The sequence below is a fragment of the Gavia stellata genome, chromosome 1 (genome assembly GCF_030936135.1).
Source record: "Gavia stellata isolate bGavSte3 chromosome 1, bGavSte3.hap2, whole genome shotgun sequence".
In the NCBI taxonomy this organism is placed as follows: domain Eukaryota; kingdom Metazoa; phylum Chordata; class Aves; order Gaviiformes; family Gaviidae; genus Gavia; species Gavia stellata.
Window position 1 is genome coordinate 15,491,246 of NC_082594.1, and position 22,478 is coordinate 15,513,723.

The window sequence follows — 22,478 nt, forward strand, 5'->3', positions numbered from 1 at the left end:
AAAGCAAAAAATATTTGCATGATTTATTCAAGAGGTCTGAGCTCTGTTCTCAGCTGTAGGCAAAGGGTTTGGCGCTGGAGAACACGGCCTTCAGAGACCATGTGGTTGGTTTGCTGGAGTTAATTTCTCTTAGTTATTCACATTGCAACACTTACCTCTGTGTTTTCTAGTCAGCCCATGCCCACAATCTCCCTTTGGAGAACAGAGCTGTATGGCGCTGCTTTGCACAGCTGCTGTGGCAGTACCAACACAGACATTCTCAGTACTTGAGAACACCACAGGGAGGTTTCAGCTAGAAGGGATATGGGGGGAAGGATGAGTATTTACACATACCTTTCATGATATTGCTCTTAACAGCACACAGAACTAGGGAGACAGACCATAGGTTGCTAAGGGTGAACTTCTTTCCCTTCCCAGAGAGCTTGCTTGTAGCCTTAGTCCTAGCAAAAATTAAAGGTGACTTGGCTGACTAGAAAGACTGTATGTTTAGGTTAAGTGTCTAATGGCCTACATTCACTGGAGCTGCAGAGCGAGCTTGGGATTTCCTAGATGGCTCCTAAGCCAGTAACAAATACAGTAACTCTTCCCCCTTTTTCTTGGATTGTTAGAAAGCTGGATCAAAACGTGAAAACAATTATGTCCTTCAGACCTCTCGAAATTACTGCAGCATTTGCACGCTGTGATGAAGTCCCTCTCTGAATGTCTGAAATGGTCAGAAGGGATCTGCTTTCTGACGCAGAATGTGCTGTAAGGTCTTGCAGGACGGCAGAGGCTTTGCACACACAATACGCCTCTGCGGGCACAACTAAACCTTCCAGTTCAATGATCTTATTACACATATGTGTGTTTCTTTTCTAGAGGGATGGACATATATAGTGCATATATAATTGAATTCTTAATCCTTAGTAATTAGCACTGCCTATGAGAATGATAGACATAATAACTTTTTCTCTTTTGTTTTTAAATTTCAGGATGTGGCACACTATAATGCACGCTTCTGTGTTGTTGCTACAAAAATACCCTGCTGCAAGGGAGGGGGGATTTGTCTTCATTTGAGGGGGGGTTGTACACTAAATATGTCCCAAGCCTGTTTGATAGTTCTCTCGTAAATGAAATGATGACAATCCTCTTGTGACTAGGAAACATTCCAGAGCCGGGGTGTAGGGTTACACAATGGTACAGTGTCTTGCCCCTGATTTATAATTTGAGAAGCAGATTGCGTTCAGACAGAATGTGAGCTGAACAATGAGGTTTCTAGGCCCGATCTCATTAACGGAGATTTATACCAAGAGGCTATTGTATCTTGTTCTTTTGGTTTGCCATGCCAGCAAACATTCATAAAGTTATTTAAAAAAGAAAGCTTCTGTCACACACTTAGGTCAAAAAGTTCTCAGGAAAATAGCTAGTCAAAGATAGAGTGGTCTCAATCTGCACTTACTATGGCTTATGTGTCTGACCTCAGTAAGTCTCAGAATGATTACTGGATCAAATGTCACACTCAAGCTTATTACATGTAAAGATTTGTGGAGACACGGCTTAAAATGCGTTTTCACATGTTTATGTTTGTTCACAGTTGAGTCACTCTAAGATAGCTTATTATTTGCAAATAATACATAATCACCAAAAGAATGTTCTTCCAGTGCAAAAGAACCATTAGTAGGTGGAATAACAATAACATCCCGAGAGCTACTTTCCCTCCTGCCGCCCCCAGAGCCTCTGTGCTAAATGAAAGGTCGTAAAGACAAGGCCTGGAACCTGCTCTTTGCTGACAGTCGAGTAGTCATTGTGCACGCAGAAGAGGATGCACAGCACGTTAATTAATGTTTCAATAATGCTGCCAAGCAATTTGGCCTGACCACCAGTAAAAAGAAAATAGAGCTCCTTTTCCAGTCTCACTACGCTAGAAAATAGACTGGCCCAGCTGCATGTGTTGCCGACGCAGCTCTGAAGCCTGCAGACCAATTCTGCTACCTCAGCAGGAGGCTGTCGCGGAGAGTCATGGCAAGAGATGAAGTCACACAGAGCACAGCAAAATCCAGCACGGCTCTTAAGAGATTAAAGGACGGTGTATCTGGAATACAGGAGGCATCTGGCTTCAAAGTAACTAAGTGCCACACAGCTGTCATCACCACTTTTTCATACTCCTGTGAAACATGGGCAGTTTATCACTACCAAGGCATGTGACTTCCCAATTCCACCTGCACTGACTTTTGTGCTGTTGCTGGTATAAATAATCATACAGAGCAATTAGCCTATTATTCACAGTCCTGTCACATATTGAGTCCAGTAGTAATACTCCCGTAAGCTAGGTTGTCCCAGACAGCTGATGCACAAGTCAGATGAGAGGCCACTCAAACCCCAATTTGATGGCTAGTTTACTTGTATTAAACAGCTGAGAGTAGGTGAGGAGACAGGGCAGCAGAAACATGTCAGGCAAATCTTCAGATGGCGGCCAGCTCCACGTCATGGCAAACTGCTGCTAAATAGCACCTACTGTTGCAGAGAACATGGATCAGCCACATCACACATAGAAAGAACGAGAATAACACTACGCAGTGCACGGACAGGGGGGAAAGTGGGCATTGTGAAGGTCGACAGCGATGTCTTTGGTTTGTGCAATTTGTACTGTGAAAATAGGACGTTCCTCCCCAGTAAAGGTACAACAGCAAGAGTCTTTGCATTTTGAATTGGCAACAGAGATCTTCCTTACATCCTGTTGTGGGACCATAGCTAGACCTTCCTTTCGGTCTCCTCTGCCTCAACTCCTAGTAAAGATTAAAAGAAATAATGCAACATCCTCTCAATTAGCTCCTGGCCTCACTGTTATAGAAGAGAGTTGCACAGTATTTTTAACCGTTTTTTAAACAGACTGGAAATGGATTCAGGTTATCTTAGTTGCATTATCATGTACCTTTGCTCTCTGGTGAGCCTGGGGAAATAGGCACTTTTTCTATGCTCTTCATTGTTTTGCAAGCTTTTTCCAGAAGGGTTCAGACTGTACTGCAATAGCAGCTTTTCTATCTTGCTAATGACTTGTTGCTGAATGCCAGACAGCCCAAATATGGAATAATGAGGATAGTAATGGATGACATTTTCTAGGCAATATGTGAATGATAGGCTTTAACTCACTTTGGCAGTCTTCCGCTTAATCTGTACCTTTATTTCTTTGGCTGAACATTTGGTGTTAAGTGACAGAAAAATGTGAACTTTTCCTTCTTTTTTCCCCCCAAATGTATTAACTATTCTGTATCTCCCACAATGGCCACACTTCCCATAAATCTTATTTTCCATCAAGGAAGTTCTCCGTTACAAGTTTCCTATCCAAGTGCAATTGATTTCTAGCATTTTACGTTTCCTTTAGTATGAAGAGCTGGAAGAGACAATCCAGAGAGTTTGTTCTGCTTCAGCTACTAAAGCTCTGTCAAAGCACAACAATCTGACATGGCAATCCTTAAAGCACTGGATCCTACGTTAAATCTTTGCAACCAAAAAATGTTTTCAATTGTCTTCTGTGTTTCCCTTCTTGGAAATCTCTCAGCACAATTCACACCTTCCTACTGCAGTACTTACAGCAGGCTCACCCAGCCGCCCCTCTGAAAACTGCACTTTTCATGTTTCTGAGGACCTAGCCCCACAGTGGGAGAAGCAGGGCTGGGTTTATGCAGGAGGATGTGATGCAAAAGCTTCTGGCCTCAGCTTTGGAATCAAGCTCTGCAATGTGTTTCTTAAATCATATTTTGTATTCACACCCTCAATCAAAATTATGAGCCATGTTATTAGATCCACACACTTTGATTTTGAAAAAGATAAGCAGCAGCAGATAAGAGCAACTCATTATGGCAAACTCACTGTCTGAGGGACTGCTCTGACCATTAGACCCCTACACAAAAGGCAGCCAGGGCCATCTCCTCCACCCCTTAACTTGTTCTGATGTGAGCTCCACGTTACCTGCATCTGTTAGGTGTACTTTAAGGGTACCTCATTTTTCAGAGCACATATACTCACGGACATGTAGATTTGGGCTTTCAAATGCCTTAGACCTAGGACTGATGCCCAGATAGTCTGTTAACCTGAGGTAATAGCATTCCTGTGCAGGGGCGGAAACCAAACTTTGGGTATGGATTAGGCACTGGACCTGTGTCCTGATCTTATTTATCCACTTAGATATGTGCATGCCATTCTGAATCTTCCCAGAGGTTAATATCCTTCAGAGAACTAAATAATTATTCCTGGCTTCTAGTCACTCTAACATATATATACACACATACACACACCCCAATAGTCATAGCAGTTGTGCTGTCTCACTATCTCAATGAATTAGGACAGAGAAGAGGAATATAAAAGACTTCTCCAACCTTATTGACATTACATCCTACTCTAATAAACAAACAGCTCTCTCCAGAGTCTTTCTTTGCTATGGTCCAACTGCATGGTCCAATCGCAGTGCCACTGAACCCCTATTAGGCCCCTTGCTCACAAGCTCTGACAGCTCATGTGAGAATCATAGAACCACTTAGGTTGGAAAAGACCCTTAAGATCATCAAGTCCACACGTGGCCCAACGTTGGGCCACTTAAGGAGTCACAGACCTCATCTGTCCATCCTCCCACCTCTGGAGATTTGCATCCCCATAGCTCAGCTCTGCTTCACAGCCCAGAACATGTTAGTTAATACCCAGGGCTAAGACCTGGGGCACCTCAGGGCTCTGACTCACAAGCCTTGTCATGGATAGCACTGGAAGTAAAAGCACAACAGCACTGTTTGCCAGGCTATCCCCAAGTGATGTCAGACAGGGGACAATAAGTAATTGGATAAAAAATACATACTTTCAAAAGAGAGAGACCCTGTATGCTCACAATACCCACCCACCTTCCCCTCTTTTCAGGGACCTGGTAAATGTTTCATGCTCTTTCTGGCTGTGAGTGCACGACAGAAAAGAAGAGGAGACGGCATGATAATAAACACTGCACAGAGACCATTTCCAACTAGGAAACTGCACCTGGCACTGCATGTCAAGACAGTGGCTACACAGATACAGAGATGGTGGCTACATAGATTAATATCTCAAGGATTTCTGGTTGCAGTTAAAATAAGCAAATAAGCTTGTTTTCTTTTCAGTTTAGGCCAATTCTTTTTTTTTCTTTTTTTTTTTCTTTCTCTGTTATTGTCTTTAAATCCATTGCCAGATCAATACCTAAAGAGAATTGTTGCAGGGCCAGAGGCAGAGACTTCTGGATCCAAGCTTCAGCAGGCAGGGAAGGAGAAGAGGAAAGGAGGAGGAGTTGCAAACTGAGCTAACTATGGGCAGCACCGTTCCCAGAAGACCCTGCAGCAAGGTGCAGAGCGTGCTGAAAGCCATTTGGGCACACGTGGTAATTTCAACAGCCAGATCTACCGAACAAGCTCCAGCACAGCTGTGATCAAATGTGTGACTTTATTCACCGTATAGAGTCCAATGCAACTGTCCTTCATGCATGGAGAGAGCATACTGTCCCTAGCTTTGTGTCACTTTTTATTGGCATTTATAGCAGATTCAGTCTCATCTCTTCTTTCACCTGATTCCTGAGAATGCTATGGGGTACATATTGTTTGAAAGATTCTGTACAAATATAATCACATAGTTTTGCATTATTGCAATCCAAAAGATGAAAACATCATCAGGGCAAACTTTGCCTGAATAACATACAGAAAAATACGCTGAAATTGTTTTGAGAGTGGCTCACGTTCATTCTTCATCCAATACAAAAAAAAAATTTTGAGACTAGTTCTAAGTTGTTCTGCATCTGCTGTTAGTGGAGGAACAGAGACCTCACACAGAAGAAAACTCCATACTTTCAACCCAACACCAGAACAGCATGAAGGAAAGTCAGTACCATCTCTGTGCAGAAAGCCTCAAGGTTCTATTTTCTGAGGTCCTATCATCTGGGCTCTGTTACTCCAACAAGAGCAGTAAATACTAAGATTCTTTCAGCTCTCTTTGCAAGTGACCTTTTCAGCTCATAGTATTTACACAAACAGGCTGCTCTAGCAAAGCACTTTTCAAGTTCCCTATTGGTCATATCAAAGATTTTTAAATGAAACTATATACAGGACAAAATCTCTTGATTAAAAGTTTAGATGAAGGAGATTATTGGGAGACACTAAATCCAAATGGCCATTTGTTAAGTATGATTATATTATAGAACAAATTGGGTATAACAGATGAGATGCCATTTGGGGAGTCAGATATCCCTAGTAACTCAGGATGCTGATAGCTCAGAATCTGTTACTCACAGATTTAAAAAATGTTGGGGATCTACACTACAGGGAGGGGAGCATTATAAAAGCTATTGTGCAATATTCTTATTATATAAAAATATATGTAATAAGTATTATAGTATATATACTGTATTGTATACATATATTATTATATATTGCTAATAATGTCATTACATAACTTATTTTTATATTGGTGTCTTCTACCAAATGAGAAGGCACAAAAAGGCTTGAGTTTTGTGGCTTGCTGCATAAGCTAATACAGGAGGAGATTACTTTTCTTTTTGAATGTAAAAGCTAGGTGATTCTGAAGAAAAGTTGCACTAGTCTCTGCAGAATACTTTCATTTGGCTTTTGTGTTATTGATAAAAATCCAAATTCAAGACAAATGTGTGGCCATGAAATCATCAAAAGAAGTGCTTTTTTTTTTCATTTCAGAAGGAGAGAAGGTGAAATAAAGTATTCAGCATACTGAAATGATAATTTCTGTACAATGTTATAATAGTCCAAGCTTTAAAAGGCATCTTCAGCAGCTTTTAGTGACATCAAAAGGGATGAGGTTCGAAGTTCCTATTAATTTTCATGGAAATTGGGTGTCCATATTTTTTTGAAATATTTGAAAATCTCAGTTATGATTTATAAACCAAGTACAAACACAGCAATTGAACAGCACCCAAATAGAGCAATAAATGTACAGAGCACACTGCAGCAGATCAAGGTGAATCCAATGGAAATGCCTAGTTCAGTTCCTGAATACCAAAGTGTAAAGCCTTTCCAGAAGTCATGTAGAAGAGACTTTAAAAAAATAACGTAATTCTTATAATCATACAGATTTTCCCTGTCTGCCTGGGTCAAAATCCTCTTTCAGTGGTACAGAGCTGCCAGCCATGTTACTCCTCCCCTGAGACCTGACTACAAATGCATAACTTCGTGGCACAGCACTTACAGCCCTGAACAGTCCTATCAATTTAGCTTGGCACTGCATGCAACATCTGGCCCATAATTAATACAGCATTTTAAGATCCTTCTGGTACTATTAAATGCAAGGTATATTAAACCCAATGAGTCTAAAAGTTCTCTTATTTTTTTCCTTGGAAGAGAAAAACTGAAGGGTTAAGGAAGACAGAGTTCTTAACATACTTCAAAAGCAGGAGTACCAGATTTTACATCTCTCCCTGTTCCTCAAATCTCTTTTGTCATTAATAAGACAGCACTCACACATTAGCGTGTGGGGTACCAGATGGCCCTTTTGTGCTTATTCATTTCCTATAAAGAATGTAACTACTGTGGCCGCTCATGTTTCCTTTGGCAGCTGAGTGGCCAGAGGTTTAACATGCAGTAAATCTGCAGCTGTAGCAGAGCCCAAGTCCCACCAGGTCCATGGCCACTGTGTTTGCCATGTGCTGAGGAGGGTCCCCAAGCTGCCCCCCCGGGCTACTATCCCACTGAGGTCTGCACCCCTACTCTTCACTGCCTGGCCACCATGGGCAGACTGGACATAAGCTGAAAGCTATCCCTTGGTGGCCTATTGCTGCTGCGTATGGATTTACTCAGAAAGTTTGAAGAAAATGTTAAAAATAATTGTACAGTACCATTGTATGCTGAGGAGTGAGAAATTTTGTATGTCTCCTATAGATGTGTAGAAATTATGTGTGACATAATTACCATGTGCTTCCTTTATAACAACTGGAGATAAATAGACAATTTTAAGGTACAACTCATCTGTCCCTATATATCAGATGAATCAGTTCCTAAAAGTGCCTATTTGTCTCTAATGACTTGAAAGAAAGCTTAGAGACTAGGTCAGATATCTACTACATCTATCATCTTCTACTGTGTAGAAGGTAGATGATATGAATGCCATTGTAGACAGCCCCAGAAGAGGTCTATTGACTTCTTTTCTTCACTTTTTCTCTCGGCATACATTTTTTTTTAAACTAGATCTCAAGCTGAGATTACCAAAGTTAGCTACAAAAGGACATATAAAGTGAGAACTTGATCACCACCAATACACCCTGTGGCACAGCCTGGCCAAACTGGTCATGTCCCTGTAGATACAACTTTGTTCACTTGCAGTCAATTCTCCTTTGTCCAAGTACCTGAAGAGTTGGGATTCCACAAGTAAATGAAAAAATGTGTTTCCAAACCTAAACCAAGGAAGTGTGAAATCTCTGCATCCTAATTCCTAACATGTCTAGTGCAACCAGTACACTGGGTGTACAGAAGCTAAGCTGACACTGCATAGATCAGTTTGGCTATATCTCTATCAGTAAATAAAATGGACCCAAGCCAATTCTCTAGCTCCAAAAGCAAGTGGCATGCCACACATGCAACCACACAGCTAAACTCTCTTTCCACCTAGAGCAGATGGCTTTGTTCATACTGCATTTGGGAAGAGTCCCAGGACTGTGCCAGGCCCTGAGCTGGGCTTGGACATTGTCTGGGAAAGTGCTAGCTGGCACAGGCCATACCATGCCAGGGACTGTGCTGCCAGTTAAACTGTGTAGACCATTAACAGGTAAGTGTCTAAGCCCGTCCCCTGCATTACTACGTGTTTCCAATGTAACTATAGAGGTGGTTTAAAAGTCTAATAAAATATATTGGCTTAGACATACTGCTGTGGGATTTCCATCAGGCAACCAGATCATACGTCTCTGTGCCTAGGACATGGTTTAACTTCAACAAAGACAATCTGGCCATCAATATTGGGCAATTGGCTGTATTTTCAATATTATATCATGTTGTGAACGTATCAAGGGAAAACAACATACTGCAGTAGCATGCTCAATATTAAACTGGAGTGGAGTTTTGATATTACAACTTCCTAGTCTCTAGACTCAGTCTCTTAAGGCAGAATTTTCAGTTACCTAAATAATTTTCCCAATCCAACCTGACCAACTCTGCTACAAAGGTTTGAGTTACTCTAGATGGAAGATTTAACACATAGGAAAAAAGCTATTTCAAATTTAGTAAACAAAAAGTACATCCATACTGTCTTGTTGGTGTCTGCTAGAGTTCTGTCCATGCTGAATGTCCTGAATGTCCATGCTGCCTAAGTGTTAGTTCATCCTCAAGCTCCATTCTGGAGCAAGCTCAGTTGTTTCTGGGCTGGGAAGAACTAGGCAGAGACTAAGAGATGGTGTGTGTCAGTGTCCCACCCCCACACTGCGTGAAGATACAGTATGAGTGTGACTCATGTTGGATTTGGCTTCTCCCAGACTAACCAGTATTTCAGCAGGCCTCTCAATGGCCTGATGTCCTAAGCCACCCTTGGTGTTACACAACAAAAAGACATATCTGGCAGCCTGCGAAGCAGCTTCCCAACAGCAGCCCAGGGCAACATCTTAAAAGGGCCATACTCAAATCAATGGCTCCATTGTCGGGAAGACTTCTTAGCAGCAATTTACAATTATACTGAGTGCCATAGCACAAGCTGGTTTTATACAGACTGGAGAGCAGTGCTGGTTCTATTTCATATACCTATCTATGTATATATCTATGAATACGTATACAACTATGAATTTTGTCTCCCGTGTGTGTGTGCATGCGCGCATATATATAGAGGAGGGGTAACCAGCCCTTGGGTGCAGCGAGGCGTAGTTGCCTAGTCTATACCAAGGTACATGTAATCCTTGCAAGCACGGCTGCAGGAGAGTTCTTCATGATCAATGATTGCTGTGCTGTGGCCATGATCTTGAGAAGCAGTCTCTGCTTTGCTTCTCCAGACATGAATATTACTGACAATCCTAAGGAGGAGCCCTCTTTCTAGGCTGTGACACGTACCCCTATACACTCACACATCTTCTTATAGATTCATCATCACTGTTGCTCTGGTTGCTTATTTTTTTTAAAGTTTTCACAGCAACTGGATGTTTGTTTTTTTTCTTTAGGGCATATCTGTACTGCTAAACAAAAGAGGACCAGGTAACGAGCTCAGGCATTCATACTTATTGTCACACTGCTTAATTCTTAGTGCTATCCTTGACTCTGTTTTGGACCACTCCAGTTGTCACTAAGAGAAGTCAGGGAGTTGACCCTGTGGAGTGTGGACACAAGCCAGTGCTATTCAGCCTCAAGGCTTGAATCAACTCATCAGTATAAACACAGCCAAAGAGTCTGTATGTTCAGTGAGATGAAAAGGAGCAAACAATTCTGATTCCATTTAATGCCAATTTAGGGCCTTTAACACCGCCTTTCCCACAAATCAAGCTGTTGTATTGTCTAGTTCAGGGCTTTTGTGGGATGACAGGATGAGAGTTTGAGAAATCTGTCTGTTCTGATAATGTTGCAAGGAGTGTTCAGGTTTACTATCAATGCTTCACTAAGACATATTCAACATGTTGATTTTGGTAAAATGAAAGTCTGTAATAAAGAAGACATTCAAAATAAACAGGATCCTAGGAAGGGCATTCACTTTCATTTTATGTTTATTTTCCCCCAGAGGGGAAGAGGTAGAGCTTGCCAACCTTTTAAGTTGCTTGCTAACTGCATAATGAATGGGGATAAGTTAACTCTGACGACGTTTTCAATTTCCTTAGAGAACTAGATGCCAATGCGTTTGAAGTTTTTCTGTTAATATCTGAATACTTCTATGCAGGGGCCACCTTACATATCTAACGTGACCTTCAGGGCTTCCAACTTAATCAAATTTATCTTAAAGCTGGATGATTTGCCAGAATTATAGTTCACAGGATATTTGGCATCATTGATTTAATTTATGACAAATAAGAGGATATAAATATATAGGTATAAAAAATTGCTTTCTGAAACCCCTTGTTTATACCTTGAATACTCTACTGTTCCCTTATTAACTCTCAATGTGTGTTCTAAATCCAACTTTTAAAGGTATGTTCTTTAAAATTATGTATTAAGAGTGAAAATCTAATTATTCACCAAAAGTGATATGTTTGCATCTCAAGATATTCACATATGAATAGTATGTATGACTCCAGTCCTTCTGCTGTTGAATTAAAAGGCAGAACTCAGTAACTGTAGTGGGAACAGCATCTGAAACATTTTCAGGGACATAAAAATGAGAAGAGAAATCATTAGCAAGGAAAGAAAAAGAAAAAAAAAAACAACCTCAAAAAACCCCAACACAACCAAAACCAAACAAAAAAACAGAGTAGCAAAGCTTGTTGATGAATTAACGTAACTCTACCTTTCAAGAAAAAAAAAAAAAAAAAGAAGACCTTACAGCCAATTCTAGGCTTGTCAGGCATAAGTTCTGTTAGAACAGTCTTTTGGAAAAATCTTTGTTATCTGTGCTTATGGAATAAGGAAATGCTTACAAGCTCTCTAGAAAATTAAATAACGTTTTCTGAAATGTATGGAGATATCTAGGTAGAATTCTAAAGCATCAGATTGTGTACCATTCTGAATGCATTCAAAAGATGATTTTGTAAGCTCTGAAGGAAGTTATGGGTTTATTAAGAGCAGCTTATCCTTCCCCTACTTGTTGTGTCTTGGGTACAGGCTCCAAAACCCTTAACACCTCTCCTTCAGATTACAAACTCTTTAATTGTATGCACATGTCTGGCAAAACTAGCCTAGATTTTGGCAAGAATCTCTTGGTCTATTGTTATATAAATAATTTCTTTAAATGTTGCTACCCTGATCCTTTTTTTTTTCTAAGAGGGTCTTAATACCCAAACATTTACCACTCTAGTCTAAATATTCCTCAGCTGAACTACAACATGATTAGGAAGACAACTGCAACTTTAGAGAAAATAGCAATAATCCCATTGTTCCCTCTGGGAGTAAGACCGGGCACTATAAATTGTGTATCCTTCAGAAGAAAAAGACCTCACATCCTTCTGTCAGGACTTCTGATTTTGAAGTTTGTAAGTTGAAAAGTTTAGCAATCACTTCTTAGCTCAAGCTCTAGCAAGGAGAATTTTAATTTAGACATTGGAATACATAAAGTATTGAAATCAAAAGTCAAATGTTGCCACATCTCTTTCAGACTCATTACTAAGGAATAAAAGCAGACTATCCATTCTTCATCACATCAGCTGAACAGGAAGGACAATCCAGTCTCTTTTGCAGGGGATGGAACTGATTGGTTTTCATTAATTTTCATAGTTTGGGGCTCAATTTGGCTTCTTCTTATTCCAAGTAAAAGGTATATATTCTTGGAAACACTTTAAGAAAGCTTTTGCATATCATTTTATTCAAATAATACTGTGCAGAATAACAAGTGAGACTCTTACCTGGCCCGTATCTTAGACTGAGTTTGTCATTTCCTCATCGGACAGTATTGCTTTAGTAACTGAGCCATATGCACTCATTTGGAAGGCTAAGAGAAAGCTCATCTTTTTTATAGTGATTCTTTCAGAATGGAGACAAAGGAAAGTTGGGATTGATGCTGACGTTCTAACTACACAGCATGATTTGCAAGACCAGAGGACTGAAAGGAGATGGAAACACCTGGTGGGAAAGACAATATAAGGACAGATTCTAGAAGAATTTTTTGCACTTGCAAAGTATACTATCCTGCTATACCTACTGTGGATCTGCAGCAGCCTTTTTGTTCAATTGTTTTGCAGGTGCAAATTTATTCTCACCAGATAAATTACAGAAGCAAACTAGTGTACGTATCTTCTTATCTATTGGCATCCGTAGACAAAGTGGTGAGCTCTCTGATTTAGTTTCCTACCAGAGGACATGCACAAGATTTAGGCCACACATTTCATACCCATAAACAAGAGCTCCACACTCTCCGTGCAGTCTTGGACTTGCATCTGGGGAGAGGAATTGCTTCCTTCAACACATATTCTGAGGCATACTACTGTCAGGAGATCTGTATTTAACACTGCACAGCAAATCAAACAGCATCTTAGAAGAGAAAATAGAGAAGAAAAACACCAACTGATCCAGGAGGAGGACTTTGCAAAGATAACGTAGCAATTGCATTCTCTGATATTTTATTCTGTTGTGTAACTGGAGGTTTTGGATAAGCAGGCTTTCATTAGATAATTTCAATTTGTATGAATCAAAACCAACTTCACCAAAACTCATGCAGAATTCTGAATAAAAACCTGCACCAAAAAAACACTGCTTGGTAGTGTTAATCAGGAGCTTGGTCTTCCCTGGCCTGTGAATTTAAGACAGATCTATCATGCACACAGATCTGGATTTCTAGACTCTATATTGTGTTCCCAGAGCCTAAAATTTGTAACTCTAATGAGGGCTTCACCCTGGCACTGAGGAAGAAGCCTGGACACTTGGTGACATTCATCCTAAGCTGTGGAATCCAAGTTTTAGACTTTCAGCTCTGCCCTGGAAGACTCCATGGGGTTCTCCTGACTACTAGAAACCCAGCAGACTTCTCCAACACGGACAAAAAGCCCCAGATTTGCCAACAGGTGAGAATTAACCACAGAATTCCTAGAACTCAAACAAAAATGGTTACCTAATTCCAAACCTATTTCCTACTTCTTCCATAGGAAATGTAGAAATGTCAAGTTTTTGTTCAAACCAGGTGACAGTTTTGTTGTGACAACCAGTGTTTCCTAAATTGACCCTATATTTGTTGACTTCAGGCTGTGCCACCTTAATGCACCCAAAATAGATATCCTTGAAAAGCTATCCTCACTCTTCAATTAGTTCTGATTGCTATACCTGTCTCTTAGGTTGAGTAGAATAATAAGATCCTTTTGCTTCAGACATTTACACAGGTGCCAATCTGCTTCCAGGTACTTATTATCCCTAGGTCCCTAGACATGTTTGGCTGTCCTAGAGTTGAATTTGCAGAGGTGAACAAGGACAGTCACAGCACCTGATGCTTAGCAAGCAACCCATTATCACCAGCTCTCTGGCGGAATCTTAATCTCACTTTGAGCAGGTCAAGTTGCATGAAACATCTCTCTTACTCTGCCTTTTCCATGATAGGAGGTACTGGCATTACCACTAGAAATAAATGTCATGGCCAATATTCTATTGGCTGCTGTGGAAGTCATAATCATGGAGGAAAACAGCAAATCAGTTGGTTGGAAAATCTCAAAGAGAAGAAAAAAAAATTTCCCCAAAAAACCCCTTTTCTTGGTATTTTCTTTATTTTTGTGGACAAGTCTACAACGACCTTAATCTTGACTTTGTGGAACATCTGTTATACACCTAAATAGCATCAGGATTCAAACCATAGACTTTCCTCTTTTATGTGACTTCCCAAGCCCAATTCAGTAAGCATTCCCAGAGCTGTCTTGGCAGACAGAATCCCGCACAAAACAAAAGAGCCAGTGGCTGTATTACCCTTATCCTTTTATCTGTGTGGGTAAAGCTGGATTTTACCCATAGGGGAAATATGTATTCATGTATTGCCTTTTATAACTTTCAGATCAGAGGGCTGTATAGGACAGACATCCATCAGTCTTGCTGTTGAAACTGTCTCTCTTTGTGTAGAAACATCATATTTGTTGGGCTGAAAAGCATAAAAATGACCTTAGAATCAGTGGCCAGAGTATTCAACTGAAATCAGGGTGACTTCAGGCCAAGGTCATGCCTCAGTTCTCATAATTCACATGAAACGTCTTCTTTTGTCAGATACTGTTTCCTGTTGGCTAGTTTAGGCATCTTTTTGCTTAGAGTGGGACTTTTGGGGGGATCTCTGTAACTATTCACATTTTGAAGTGGTAGCCCAGACATGTAACTAACAATCTGGATCTTGATGGACATCTCAGCTCAACAACACTATCTTCTGTCATTTGTGGGTCTAGTGCTAAATTACTTGCTTAAACTGCAGTAGAAGCTTTGTGGTCACATTGGGAACAAACTTCTGTTCTCCAAAGTCCAAAAGAAGAAATTCACAGTGGAACTCACCTTTTCTTCCTCTTTCTAGAAAGAATAGAGTAGACTAAATTTCCTCACACAATTGAAAACAATAGAAAGAAAAAATCTGCATAGGAATTTAGACTAAATATTTTAAAATAAACCCCCAAACATAATGCATTTTATAAAGGTCAAAGAACAAATATTGCAGTTCAGCAAAGACTTCATCATTTTAAGTAAACAAACTGGAAAACAGAGCAAATTCTCCACCCTACCAGACTAGTTCAGGGTTTAGATTGCCAGCCTTTCAGGTGGCCTAGGTTAAGATTCATGATTATGCAATGAAGGATGCTTGTTAGACTGAACAGAAGATGACATTTGGGTACCGTATTTTATAACACTTCATAAACTTTGTTTAAACAGTATAAACAGCAGACAAAGGAAACTGGATTTTGCAATAAAAGCTATTTTTATGAAAGTAAAAGTCACATGACCTCTCACCTGGTTTTAAGAGAGCAATAGAACTTGCTTTGCCTGCCAGCCCTGAAAAAAGACTGAATTTAATGTCAAAGACAGAGGTCTTGTTAGGCAACAGTGCTACATTCCAAATCTTACATGTTTATAGCTTCCCCCCGCAACCCCACCCTCTTGATGGAAAATAAAAGTGCAGTTAGGCTTAACCCTTCCTAGCCTTTGACTTTTACAGCAGCTGAGACCACCCTGATTTTTCACTAGGTAAATTTTTCGAAGCAAAGTATATTGATGGGTAGCTTGCATACATGGGACATGTTCATAAACACTCAGCTCACATGCACTGTAGGAGAGAAATCAAGGCCTCTGTGTGTCCTAAATATCCTAATTTCAAACCATTCATGTCAAGCTACATTGAGATTCGTCACTGATGTATCCTTCTCAGTGTAAAATCAATACCGTAGGCAAGCCCTTGCTTGTTGCTTGCGAATTTCAACACATACACATTTCTCCCAAGTCACCCTAACAATATTTTCAGTAAATATATTCTGCTGGAAAACCACACTCAGTTTCCTTCTGAAATGAAGCTTTCCTTTTTCCTCACTGAAACCTTTTACAAACTTCTCAAATGCAGTATCATTCCCTGTAAAGCCCTCAGTACTGACTGAATTTTGTATTTGATAACCCAGAAATGGAAACCCTATAAAATCCCATTCAATAAGAAGGAGAGCCAAGGAATATCAAGGTGAATAAGTAACAGAATAAGCACCCATGGAGTATACATTAGTGATATGCTTATAACTCATCTCTAATTCAGTATTCCAATATAAAATATGAAAAAAGAATCCTTTTACATATAGTAATAATATCATATATAGCCCTTTTCAGAGAAGAAAAAATGGTGGAAAAGATAGTGGTGATATTTCTGCCCACTATTTGTAATGAAAGTCCACAACTGGCTGGCTTTGGCATATATAGTGAAGGAGCTGTGAGTGAGACACGAACGCTATGGCACAGAGAGCAGCATAGGGTGCAAAGGCCCTTGAAGGTCAGTGGGAGGAGAAGGGACAAGTAACCCAAGGTTGGGTACAATGTACCAAAGGTGGGAGGCAGTGAGGGAAGGTGAATGTACCGAAGGTGGGAGGGAGTGAGGGAAGGTGCACAGGAACTGGGATCCTGGAGATAGCTGTAATTTGCTCGTAGGTATTGGGGAGTGGGGCTAAACTGGGATGTACAAAATACTGGTGGGGAAGACAATAGTCTTAGATACTTTATCAAGAGTATAGGTGGAGAATAAGGTGTACAGAGCTAAGAGGGAGATTAAGTAAAATTACACCAGAAGGGACAGGTGTGCTTTTTCAGCCACTCAGCCAGCACCTCCACAGCTGGAATTCATCCCTGAATCCTAACTTTAGGTGCCTGTTGGGTAGAGGTATACATATACCATGTACAGTAGGTATCCGTGCTATCCATAGAGTTCAAGTATGAAGTTTAGGACATTTTTGAGCTCACTGTACGGTAGACATCTCATCAACTGAATATACCTGTTGACTCTAAGGACAGTACTGACTAGGGACTCAATTCAGATGCCTGCACATGGCCACGTAGTTCCATCTGAGACAAAGCAGGGTATCGCCTTTATGGAGCTGGCAGATATGTCATTACTTAAAGTAGACTCAGCCTCCAGCTGCCATTCCAGAAAATCAGAAAAGGGGTATCTGGAGCAAGACTGAAAGGTACCTTGGGCATCTGAAATGCCTCTCTATTCAATTGAATTGAGATCTTGATCTTCCAGGATGATAATGGAAGCTTAGCTGACCTGTAAACATCTACAAGTAGACACCTAAAATTAAGTGTCTGAAGCTGAAACACACCCCCAGGTCTGAGCTTTCACCTCTAGGTCTAGTGCCATTTGAAATGCCCACCTGACGTCCAGCCACCAGTCTGGAGGAGCATGGGTTTCCTCTAGGTCTTGTGTCATATCTGACAGCCCCATGAAGATGTTCCAGTTCCTTGAGGGATCTTAAATGGCAGGAGACACCAAGTTCAAGCAACTGAATCAATCCTCCAGCGTCTAGAACTTCAGTCACTCCCACAAATACCCTGATCAATGTCCAGAGAAGAACAGTACATCCTATAGCCTGGTACCGCTGTACTCATGCACGTAGAAGGGAGAGGAACTGTTAGACTTTAAAGGAATTTGTTTTCAACACAAGAGATGTGAGCATCAAAAATCAATGAAGAAAAAAGCATGTCTACAGGCAAAATTTAGTTCTTAATGTATATGTAAAAACTGTGCTGGGTAACTAACAGAACACCTTGCAGTATGGCTACACAACTGTCTACAAACAATAAGGGAAAAAACCAATTAGTCAGAATCAGTAAAAAGCATTTAAAATAGGTCTGCTGAAGAATTTGCATGCCTAAATCCAAGATAACTTCAGTATTTCATATTAGCCAGGCAGTCACTGGATAAAAGTAATAAACAGTCTTTGGCACTTGGACAGGCCCCAGAGTTGCCCCCTCCCTCCTAAAGGCCCTAACCAAGAAGTTATAGAGACAAACTCATGTTTATGTTCTCCAGCCTCTATAGTAAAATGCTATTTTCTGCATAGGGAAACAGTTTCTGAGATACAATTACCCGCATGCATTGTAAGCTTTTGTATGTAAACTGGGTATGAAAACTATGTATGTAAGCTGTGTGGTTTTGGCTTGCAGTCCTAAAAGAAAGGGAGTATAGTGCTGAACTCTCAAAGCATAGGGTGAATTTGAAACTGGACATCTCAGTTGCTACTTGTGTATGTGAACAACTCATGTATTGCTTGAAAAGAGGAATAGCAGCTCAGTAACCCTTTTATCTTCTGCTGGGTTTAAAAGAAACAGCAACCCGTATCTGATTTAGAGAAAGGGTGTTTAGACACCAGCCTTCAACGGAGAGCTTTAAGGCAGTGAATCTTCAGAAGAGTACATAAATTGCAAAAGAGATGAAACTGAAGTGCATGAATCCTCTTTGTTTTCCTCTTAGATGGGTCTGGATGGTGTCACACACACTGTGTTGAGTTTCCTGGGCCTCACTGTAATTCTTACTGTGCACCTCCAGCATCTCATGTTTCTTTTTTGAGGAACAAAGAAAATTTAGGCATTGCAATGCTTTGATGCCTAAACTCACTTTTGGTATTTAGCCTCAGATATTTTCTTTGCTACTTATCTCTCAATACTTTTTATGATGCAAATTGTAAATTATCTATTTCAGCATTGCTTCTTGAATTAAGCTTCATAATAGGCTGTAGCGCACATATAAAGCAACATATAACATGTCCTTTGGAAGCAAAGGTTATTAATGGAAGAGTCACTGGGATATACTGAGCTGATGAAACTAAAACAGGCAACATGGACAAATCTAGCATAAACACAACCATGTTTCTACCACATACTGTGTGTCCGGCAGCAGCAAGAGGGGGCTGCTCTGTAAGATGGGGTGAGCTGGCAGCCGAGGGTGACGGCGAGGCTGGTAGGGCAGTGCCCTCCCCGACACGGCCCCGTCCCGCAGCACCCCAACCAGAACAGCAAAACAGGTCTGGTGACAGTGACCACATTCAACCATGAGTCCAGATCACCAGACCAGTCCGTAGTGATGAGACAGGTTGAGTCTGAAGTCAGGCTCAGGATCGGTGGGGTTCATAGCCAGGCACAGGCATGCTGTCCATGCAGCTCCAGTGAGGAGCAGGGTCAACAGCTGCGGCTGAAACGCAGCTCCCAAGCCAAGAGGATGAGGCTCCTATCGAGGTGCCTCACAGCTCTGTCCCACCCAGCTCTTCTCGCAGCCATCTGACCCAAGGTTACGGCAGTGCTGGCCTTGAGTGCAGGCAGCCACATCGCTGGGGAAAAGTGGTTGCTGAGTCTCTGCCGGGCCCTGACACTGTGATCCAGAAATAAGCTTGCTAGGACAGTGGTAGGTTAACTCAGGGGACATGACACCAGCCCTAGTAGTTGAGGCACTTTAGATGTAAAAGCTAGGAGCTTTCTCATGCTGAAAGAAGCTAAAATCCATATTTCCTCTTCCTGGGTGAGGGCTCTAGATGCATGGTGTGAAGGCAGCCACCATGAGCTCTTTGGTTGTGTTTTAAAAGAAAACCTCTGGCAGTTCTCTGCAAGCAGAGGTGTTGGTGCCTGTCTTCACCTAGGATCCCGAGCCTGGCTCTGGAGCAGGCAGGGACCCCTGCCTTGCAGCCTTGGGTTACTGAAGGACAACATTCGGGGTGGGGGTGGAAAAAAGGGGGAATTCAGATATACCACAGTCTTTCCTATTTGTTAATTTAGAGGTACTTTTAATTGGCTTCTAATTGGCTTCTCTCTCTCAGACTTGAACCTAGAGTCTTTTATCAGTGCAAGTGCCTAGAATTGGACATTGACACCCCGTATGTCTTTTGTGGGAGCTGAGCTTCACCATGGTGTACAGTGCTTTCTATTCTGGGGGGTTCTAGTCCTCATTACAGACAAGATGCATGATCTTAACTTTAATCTACTCTCCATCTGACTTTTCCTACAGTATTTTAACACTGGAAAGACTAATTTATTTCCCAGATGTATACTGATAATTATCCCTTTCTTCCTCTGTTCGGGTAATTCATGTGGCTTAACTATCCCTCAGCGATGCTGAAGACTTCTGCAGGAGGGAGGGAGGAGCTGCTCTTCAGGTTCTTCACTGCCTCCCCGACTGGAACGGGCTGCTGCTCCGTCACCAACTGACCTTTGCCTTAAAGACTGATGCACTTCGCAAAGGTGCAGCAGGGCTGGTCCTCTGTAATTTGGCTTTTGTTTGCCATGGAAAGGCTGGTTTGTTTGCTTTGCACTTAAGGCCCACAGTTTATTCAGGACTGTAAAACTCCTCAAAATCACATATAAGTAAATATGTGAAAAACAAACAATGCTGAAAATTAGTCTGGTCAAAAGTGAGGGACTATTATTGCTTAATAATATATACTTAGAAGACTTCATTCTGCAGCAGAAAAATATACTTTCCACCCTCCAAATATCTTCTGTGAGACTATAAAATCCTTAACTTTTTAAAAAACAAGTTAAATGTTTGTGTTTAAAAGAGTACTGTGCCTGACTTTCTGCTTCAGGCTGTTGTGAATGACATCAGAGGATAATGAGGTCAGTGTTTAAACTCAAAGTCCCAGTTTAACTTGTATTATTGTAAACCACTTAACACTGGAAATGTTGAATTAGAAAACTGTGATAGGTAGATGGCACAACATTGAAGAAATTAATTCCATAGTTCAGAGCTTCCTGTCCTGATCCTCCTGAGCCGGTCCTGAAGTCCTTACTCATTTCCTTACTCCTGATTCATCAAAGCATTTAAACACTCCAGATTTCAGTAGGATTTAAGCATATGCTTGTTGATTCAACACTTTAAACAGAGAAAATCCTCACAAAAGTCAGTAGGAATTTTCTACCCAAAAGACCTAAAGTTTCACTCTTTTTTTTTAATCCTGTATTTGAGTCCGCACAACTCAAAATTGAGAATTTATGTGTTTGGTAGTTGTTGCTATGCATCACTCCCTGCCCAAACCAGTTCTTTCACTTTGGCTATTTAATCTCTGGCTAGTAATATTAGTGGCAAGAGGAATTTAACAGATGGGGTAGTGCTGGAGTAGGTGGAGACGTGTTGAGAATAAGGTTGTAATAATTTGTTTCAGGTGCCTCCTCTTTAGATCATATTTAAATACTAAGAAGAAAGGCACACTTTTTCTTTATCCCCTCTTGAATGGTCTGTACCATTTAAACATCTTGAAGTACAGAGTAGCTTTATTTTCTATCATTGTTCAGGTATAAGTAAAATTTTTTGGAACAAAAAAAGGAAATGTGTGGGAAAACACTTGGAGAAAACAGAATGGAGAAGATACAGGGGAATGGCTCCTTAAATGTCACAGAGCTGCTACACAAGAACTTTGTCTGCTGAACTGCAGCCCACTGGTGTAAGCACTCTTCTACAAAATTTAGTGAGCAATGAATTCTACAGAAACTATGTGAAAACAGGGTTTCTTTAACAGGCTTATGATATCTGTTTCATCTGGATTCCTTTGGTACAAGCCTGTTTGACTAACATGTCTCACAAGTTAAATCTGTAGGACGGCTTTTAGAGGCCTGTGAGACAAGGGAGTGCACGTCGGCAGTTTCAGCTTTGCTCCCCGCCGTCGTGGCACGCTGCACCTTTCTCTTCTGCTTTCTAATCAAATCGAATGTGATTCAGCTTAGTTATTATTTTTTTTTTAATTAGAGACAAACAAAACCACTGCTAAACTTCTTAGAAACAGGGCTGCTGTTTAGTCTGAGCAGCAGATTAATGGGAAAATGACATTTTTGGAGATTTGCAGCAAAGTGAGAGCTGGTTTTGGAGGGGGGTGGCTTGCTAAAGGGTATAGCGTGAGATGTGCAGCAGCCTTAAACTCTCACTGCTGTCCCTGCAAAGGGCAGGAAATTCCCCAAATTTTGCAAGGTGTCTCTTGCTTTACTGGACTTTTAGAAATAACTTCCTTAAGTAACAATGTACTTTCCTTAAATTTTCCACGGGGAAGAGCTTGAAAGCACGGCTTCGCTATTTCCAAATGGCTCAACACCCTGGGAAGCAAGAAGCAGCCCTGATTCCTCAGAGCTTCGCAATTCATAACTTTGCGCTTTTCATAATTCCTCTTGGCATTATGGTACTGGGGGTGGCATTGATTAAGCCAGCAATGGAAGTCCCTGCCTTTGCGTGCCGGTCTGCGAGGCTCTTCTTTGGCAAGCCTGAGTTTTCCCGGTGCATAGACAGGAGCAGAGGGGCAGGGGGAGAAGACTGATGTTTAACTAGGGGATTTTAGAGGTGAAAATCAAAGAAATCCTCTCAGAACGGGGACAGCAGTGCCTTGCGGCCCTCACGGGGAGGGCGGGAGCGGCGGCCCCGCCGGGCGGCGGAACGCTTGTGAGCGGGGCTGAGCCCCG